The sequence below is a fragment of the Coenobita brevimanus genome, chromosome 1, assembly GCF_032717465.1.
Source record: "Coenobita brevimanus isolate Jiangsu-jjx chromosome 1, ASM3271746v2, whole genome shotgun sequence".
Classification (NCBI taxonomy): Eukaryota; Metazoa; Arthropoda; class Malacostraca; order Decapoda; family Coenobitidae; genus Coenobita; species Coenobita brevimanus.
Genome location: NC_136954.1, coordinates 67,689,909 through 67,697,186, shown reverse-complemented (window position 1 = coordinate 67,697,186; position 7,278 = coordinate 67,689,909). Strand labels below are relative to the sequence as shown.

General features: G+C 44.0%; 1 long non-coding RNA gene across 1 annotated transcript in view; it reads left to right on the top strand.

The window, feature by feature from the left end:
- Positions 1-909: 909 nt before the first annotated feature.
- Positions 910-7,278, top strand: part of LOC145401846 (uncharacterized) — a 6,784-nt gene continuing 415 nt past the window's right edge. The window contains exon 1 of the long non-coding RNA XR_013897704.1: positions 910-1,032. This is a non-coding gene — a long non-coding RNA (uncharacterized LOC145401846). The remainder of the gene's footprint in view (positions 1,033-7,278) is intronic.

The following is a 7,278-nucleotide window of genomic DNA, read 5'->3' as shown; positions in this document are numbered from 1 at the left end:
CTCCATCCCTTCATCTCATCCTCGGCCTCCTCCTCCCTCTCCCCTCCTCCACCTCACTCACACTCTCTCCTCGTCAGTCTCTCACCCTCCATCCTCTCCACATGGCCAAACCACCTCAGTGTGTTCCTCCTAACGCTTCTAATCACATCCACATCCACACCACAACGCTCCTTCACTTCCTTATTTGTCAGCCTCTCTCTCCATGTGACTCCACAGGCTCCTCTTAACTCATTTCCACTGCTCTCACTCTTGACTTGTGTCCTCCCATCAAATTCTAAGTTACAAAACGGGAATAAGTATCGATTATAAAACAATCTCCGGTTTGGGCACACTTAGCCATCAACCGACCATATTGAGTCTGAATGTCAGGTTAGGGTAAACTCTAAAAACTGCTGAGCTGACGAGAATAGGATCAAAAATGAAAAGGTTGCCAACAGCTTACTTACCAGCATCCCATTGAAGAAATGCCTAGGCTTGGTTTCGTCCTTGCTTCCCCCTTTCGTCCTCGCGATCTCGCCCACCCTCTTGCGTCCTTGTCGGTTCTCGCCCCCCTCATCCGTCCTTAATCGCTCAGCACATCAGGTTCAGGGAAGCTGGGTGGTCCACGCTGTCTCCGCTCCTCTGTGCTCGCCTGTCATAACAGAACCACTTAATTATCAAAACCTAATCTGCTTTAAGTGCAGTCTTATAACTAGCCCAGTAAAGCCACATTTGCTGAGGAGTGCACCGTATCTGACATGTATGTTAGGTGTTAAGGTCTTTACTCTTCAAATATTCAGTCATTATTGAAAATCTTTCGGTATGTTACATATGGCTAATTTCAATTATATTTCAGAAATATCCAGTTACCTGTCTAGTCGCTGAAGTTGCTGCTGCTGCTGCTGACGTCAACCACGACGACGACGATGCTGCTGCAGATGCTGTCGCTCCTTCGGTGTTATGTATCGCCGCTCCGACAACCTGTCGTGTCTCAGTAACATCGACAACCACAGACATGACCGGCCGGTCAACCACACAACCAACACCAACCAAGTAAGCTAAGCAGACGACCTAAGACCTCACTCTAAACTTCACCTAGCCTAGAAAGCCAACCTAGTAGACCTTAACTCTGCTGCCTAACCCACCTAAGCTTGCCCCATGACCCTCCATGTTCCTGGCTACCCCCCACCCCCACCCCAGCCTGCCCTCCACCCTACCATCACTACACACCAGCGAGCCAACCTGTGGGGAAAAAATTGGGCCATATAAATATAAAGGATCAGGACATATGATTATAGAGGATTAAAATTAGTGCATATAGAGGTTTAATTGGTATATTATCGAATTACATAGATTATCAAATGTAATTATATGAGAGGGCAAAGGAAGGAGTATGTATAGTTGTGAGTAAAAGATGGAAGAGGAGCATAAGACAGTATGGATCAGTTGGGTCAAGGATTGTGTGGGGAAAGTTGGAATACAAATGTGGGCGATTGTGTGTGTGTATGCGCCAACGCAAGATCGTGCTAGAAGAGTGAGAGAAGAGTTCTGGACAAATGTAGAAGTGTGCATGGAAAAGTTTGGAAGGAATGAGAGAGTGTTTTTGATCGGTGATATGAATGGTAAAGTTGGGAATGTGAAGGTGGATGGAATAGTTGGTGAGTGGGGTGTGCCTGCTGAGATAGATGAGAATGGGAGTGCGTTAGTGGACATTTGTGCTGGGAGAGGGTTGGTGATAGCCAATACCCTCTTCAGGCATAAAATGATCCACAGGTATACATGGCGAGTGATGAGAAGGGTGGGTGGTGAACTGAGTGAAAGGAAGGCAATGATTGATTGTGTGTGTGTGGATGAAAGGATGCGAAGATGTGTAATGGATGCAAGAGTTTATAGAGGTTGGGGGAGTGGACTTTCTGACCACTACTTGGTGGTGGCCAGAATTAGAATTCAAGTAAGATGGAGGAATAGAAGAAGGAAAATACGAGAAGAAGGAGTAGTTGCAAGGAGAGTGGAAAGGTTACAAGAGGATGAGAAAAAGGCAGAGTATAAGAGAGAAGTGGAGGAACGATTGGGCAAATATGAATTGGAGCAGATGGGAGACGTGGAGGGTGTGTGTAGGATATTTACAGAAGAAATATGTGCAGCATGTGATGTGGTGTGTGGAAGGAAGAGAAGACGGAGGGGGGTGCAAGGAACAGCGTGGTGGACTGAAGAGGTGAAACAGGCTGTGGCACAAAAGAAGAAAGCATTCAATGAATGGATGAGAAATAGGGGCGTGGAAGAAGTTGAGAGGCGGAAGAGAGAGTTATATGTAGAAAGAAAGAGAGAGGTGAAAAGATTAGTAAGAGAGAGTAAGAAGAGAGTGGATGAGGAATTTGGAAGGAGTTTGAGTGTAAAGTGGAGGGACTGTAAGAAAATGTTCTGGAAAGAGGTGAAAAGAGTAAGACAGGGTGGAAGTGAAGTTAGCAGGGGAGTGAAAGATAAAAATGGTAGATTACTAGTGGAGAAGGGAGAGAAAGTGAGCAGATGGAGAGAACACTTTAAGGAATTGTTGAACGTAGAGGATGGAAGTGATGCGAGTATAAGTGGCTGGGGAATGGCTTGGAGAAGGAGGGAGGTGAGAAGACAGGAAGAAATCAGTAGGATAGAAGTTGTGGAAGCAATGAAGAATGTTAAATCGGGGAAAGCCCCAGGAATTGATGGAGTGTGTGGTGAAATGCTGAAGCATGGGGGAGAGATAGTAGTAGAATGGATGTGGAAGATGTGCAGATTGGCCTGGGAGGAAGGTAGAGTCCCGGAGGATTGGAAGTCAGGTATAATTATTCCCTTGTACAAAGGAAAAGGGGAAAAAGAAGTGTGTGGTAATCATAGGGGCATTTGTCTTCTTAGTATAATAAGAAAAGTGTATGGTAGGATACTTATTGACAGAGAAAGAACAGAGAAATTAGTTGGAGAAGAACAGGGAGGCTTTAGGAAGGGAAGAGGTTGTGTAGATCAGTTATTCATTCTTAGATCTTTAGTGGAAAAGTTTCTAGAGAAGGGAAAGAAGTTGTATGCGGCTTTCATGGATTTGGAGAAAGCATATGACAGGGTGGATAGACAAGGATTGTGGAAAGTGTTAAGAATATATGGAGTAGATGGGAAGTCGTTGAATGCTGTGAAGAGTATGTACGATGGTGCGAAGGCTGCAGTGCATGTGGATGGTGAACTAAGTGAATTTTTCTCTTTGAAAGTTGAGTTGAAACAGGGATGTGTCATGTCTCCATGGTTGTTCAATCTGTACATGGATGGGGTAATAAAAGAGGTACAAGGTAGGGTAGTGGATGTTGGAGTGGTCCTGGTGAGAGGATAGTGTTTGGAAACTCCCTGTACTGTTGTTTGCAGATGATACTGCTGTGTTGAGTGAAGACGAAGGAGAGCTGCAAGGATTGGTGGATGAGTTTGGGAGTGTGTTTAAGAAACGGAATCTAAAGGTGAATGTAGGGAAGAGTAAAGTGATGGTCTTTGAGAGAGGTGAAGTCAGTGAATGTACAGCGAGGTTGGATGGTGAGGAATTGGAAAATGTGAGTACGTTTAAGTACTTGGGTAGTGTGGTGAGTAAGGATGGAGGTTTGGAGGGTGAAGTGCTTGAAAGGGTACAGCAGGGAAGAAAGGTTTCTGGTCCTTTGAAAGCAGTGATAAGAAACAGGGAAGTGAGCATGGAAGTGAAAAAGTCACTACATGACAGTATTGTGATACCAACTCTAACGTACGGAAGTGAAGCTTGGACGTTGTTGAAAGGACACAAATTAAGAGTGAGAGCAGTGGAAATGAGTTATTTAAGAGGAGCCTGTGGAGTCACATGGAGAGACAGGCTGACGAATGAGGATATAAAGGAGCTTTGCGGTGTGGATGTGGATGTGATAGGAAGCGTCATGAGGATCACACTGAGGTGGTTTGGCCATGTGGAGAGGATGGAGGGTGAAAGACTGACGAAGAGAGTGTATGTGAGTGAGGTGGAGGGGGGGAAGAGGGAGGGGGAGGCCGAGGATGAGATGGAGGGATGGGGTGGAGAGGTATATGAGAAAGGGGGGTGTGAGTTGGGAGCAGGGCAGTGAAATGGCGGGGGACAGGGCGACTTGGAGGCGATTTGTTTGTGGCCACCCCAAACGGGATTGAGGCGTCTGGCAATAGGTAGATAGATAGACATATGATGAGTAATTAGCGAGTATAAGAGAACGTAGAAATATTAGTATATAATTACTGAAATATTAATGCAAACAGTGCAAAATTATATGCATAGATTATCGAATGTAATTATATAATATCCACGTATATACCTGTTGCTGAAGCTGCTTGTGTTGACCCTTCAGTACGATGACGCCTGTATAATTGTATTCTGGCTGCCTCTGACGGTTTAATTCATATCAAGGTGGGTGTCCAACAAAAGGGATTAAAAGCAGCCTCCATCCATCCACGTTGGTGATGGAGAGAGTTGCCTTCATGTGGTGGCACATAGCACCAAAAAGATGGTGGGCTGCAGGACGGGTACCTTCAGCGATTAGTCCAGTGGCTCATACTTGCATCTAATGTAGTCAAGGTGTTAATTCTTTGCTTGATATTCACGCCTCGCCGCTGCTGCTGAGAATCGTGCCAGCGAGCGAAGTAGAACCTGGAAAAAAAAAAAAAAAATGCAGAGTTTAGCTAATTTGTGGAGACGTGAATACTGAGGCGAAACATGAATAATACGTCATTTATCTTACTGAGACTTATTTAGCCATAGTATTTTTTGTTTCGCCACTGAGCTTGGTAAAATAGGCTGTAAAAGAACGAAAATTTGGGCCAAAATGTGAGAACATCTTATACTACCCAGAAATCAGTTTTAACCTCCTCAGTTCAGTGACTTTTCGTTTGGTTCATGCTGCATTCAGACGATTTTATTCAACATAGGACTTGTAATAGTGGAGGGATTCAGGCTACATCGAACCCCTTTAGATCATAAATTAGGTTGATTTAGTTTGGAAATAGTGGGAATAATAGGCAAAATACGCTATATTGAAGGAGGTAATTGCAGTGTTGAAAGAATATCAGTGTTAGAAGTTGATCCTGCAATAAACCCTTCTAGTCTGATAGCAGGCAACCACCAGATAACATTCAGCTTCTGGGATCTCTCGTAGTTAAATGATTAATGAAGGCTCTGTCTAACCCCCCCAGTTCGAAAAAATGGCAATCCCTAGTTTAAAAAAAAAAAAAAATGCCTAAGTCTTTTAATTCGTAAATATAAAGTAAATGCGTTGTCTTCAGAAGCGAGGAATAATATTGGATAATTCGCCATTGGTTTACTGGGGTTAACAGGAGGATTTACTGTAGTCACGATCAGGCATCAACATACGTGGCTTATTTCCAGTCTTATCGTTTCTGGTAGAATAGGAAAAATTCTGTATATTAAAAATGAATAAGACAGAGAGCAAGCGGTAATGAGGACACGGGTATTGGTGTTGGCGGTATTGAAATTTCACTGAGTTGAAAGTACAGTCTGCCGGCTTCCTTCATCTCACTGGCAGACATATTGCAAAGGCCGGTAAAATTCCTAAGAATATCTGGCTACATCCTTAAAAAATAAATTAAAATAATATGGAGCTGCTTCTTCACCGAAAGACACCAAAAACTTGGAAAATAAGTCACGTTTGAAATAATAAACTTTAAATTCCCAAAAACAGACCTGAAATGGAGAGGAAAAATCGTCAAAGTCATCAGCGGGGCAGGTGGAGCCGGGAGGTCCGTCTTGTAGTGAGTCTGGGGTACAAATGAGAGGCAGTGGTCGCCGCCATAACGTCATCAGCTTGGTTAGTTCACCGCACCGCCACCAGGACCTCACTCACCTCCCTAGCCCCACCTCCGCTTGTTTTCCGCCATTTTAAGGTCTGTTTTTGCAATTACTACTACTTCTAGTGCTATATTCCTTAATTTTATTTGTAGAATATATAAAGCTAGCTTAGATCTCGCATATTTCATACCCTGAGTTAAATAATAAGGCTACATATTACGTCGAAACCAACCTGACGAGTCAGTCTGTTTTCCTACGCTAGCTTTATATCCCTGGTTCATGATACTCCTTTCCATATTATCTGTTCCTTAACACATCCCACCCAATTACTTATGCCGAATTAATCTACCAGACTAAAAAATTAATAAGCTTCATTTCCCTCCTCGATTCGAACACTTAGTCTCGGATCGTTATCTGTTACTATTAAGCTCTCTTGATCAATATTTCTAAGTCCATAAAAGTAAGCCTAAGGAGATTATCATGAAGCATTTTTATGGGGGATAGTCAAGTCCTAGATATTTTAGTCTCTTCTGGTGGTGGGTTTTCTCGTAGTTTTATTCTAGCTAATTCAGACGATTTCATCCAGCTGTTTGGGTCATAGGAGCCTCATTGTTAATACCTGTATTTATACCTCCTCTAACACCACATTTTTTTTATTTAGTCAGGACTTAGTCATAAGAGCATAGGTGTTTAGCATATGGATTGTGGGTAGTGCAAGGGTGTGTGGGGGGTGTAAGGGTGTTTGTGGGTAGAGCGTGTGTGTGTGTGTGTGTGTGTGTGTGTGTGTAAGGATGCTTGTGGGTAGTGTGTGTGTGGGGGGGTGTAAGGGTGTTTGTGGGTAGTGTGTGTGTGTAAGGGTGTTTGTGGGTAGTGTGTGTCTGTGTAAGGGTGTTGTGGGTAGTTGGAATAATGGTGTCTGGGTGGTGTGTGTGTGTGTGTGTGTGTGTGAGTGTAAGGGTGTTTGTGTTGTAGTGTGTGTGTGCAAGGGGGTCTGTGGGTAGTGTGTGAGTGTAAGGGTGTTTGCGGATAGTGTGTGTGTGTGTGTGTGTGTGTGTGTGTGTGTGTGTGTGTGTGTGTGTGTGTGAGAGAGAGAGAGGGAGGAGGAGTGTTGGGGGTGCGTGCCTGTGTCTGTGTGGATAAGGCATAGTACTGTATACGAGTATATATATGTTTATGGTATACCTGTAGTGTATAATCGATGGAAGAGTGTAAAATTGTGTTTGTGTGTGTGTATGAGAGACAGAGATGGAAAGAGACAGTGATAGAGAAGGGAATGGAGATAGACAGCGATAGAGACAGAGACGAGTCAGCGAATGTGGCAAACGAGCAAGGCTGCATACCAGACCTCACACCACGGAGGTCTGGCTGCAACTGATGTCTTTCTCGCTGCCACACTCGCCCCGACTCCACTCTGACCCCAGCGCGGAGGATTTTCAAGTCTATTCTCCTTAATATACTTGTAATTCCACCTGATTTTCTACTATAAGGTAATA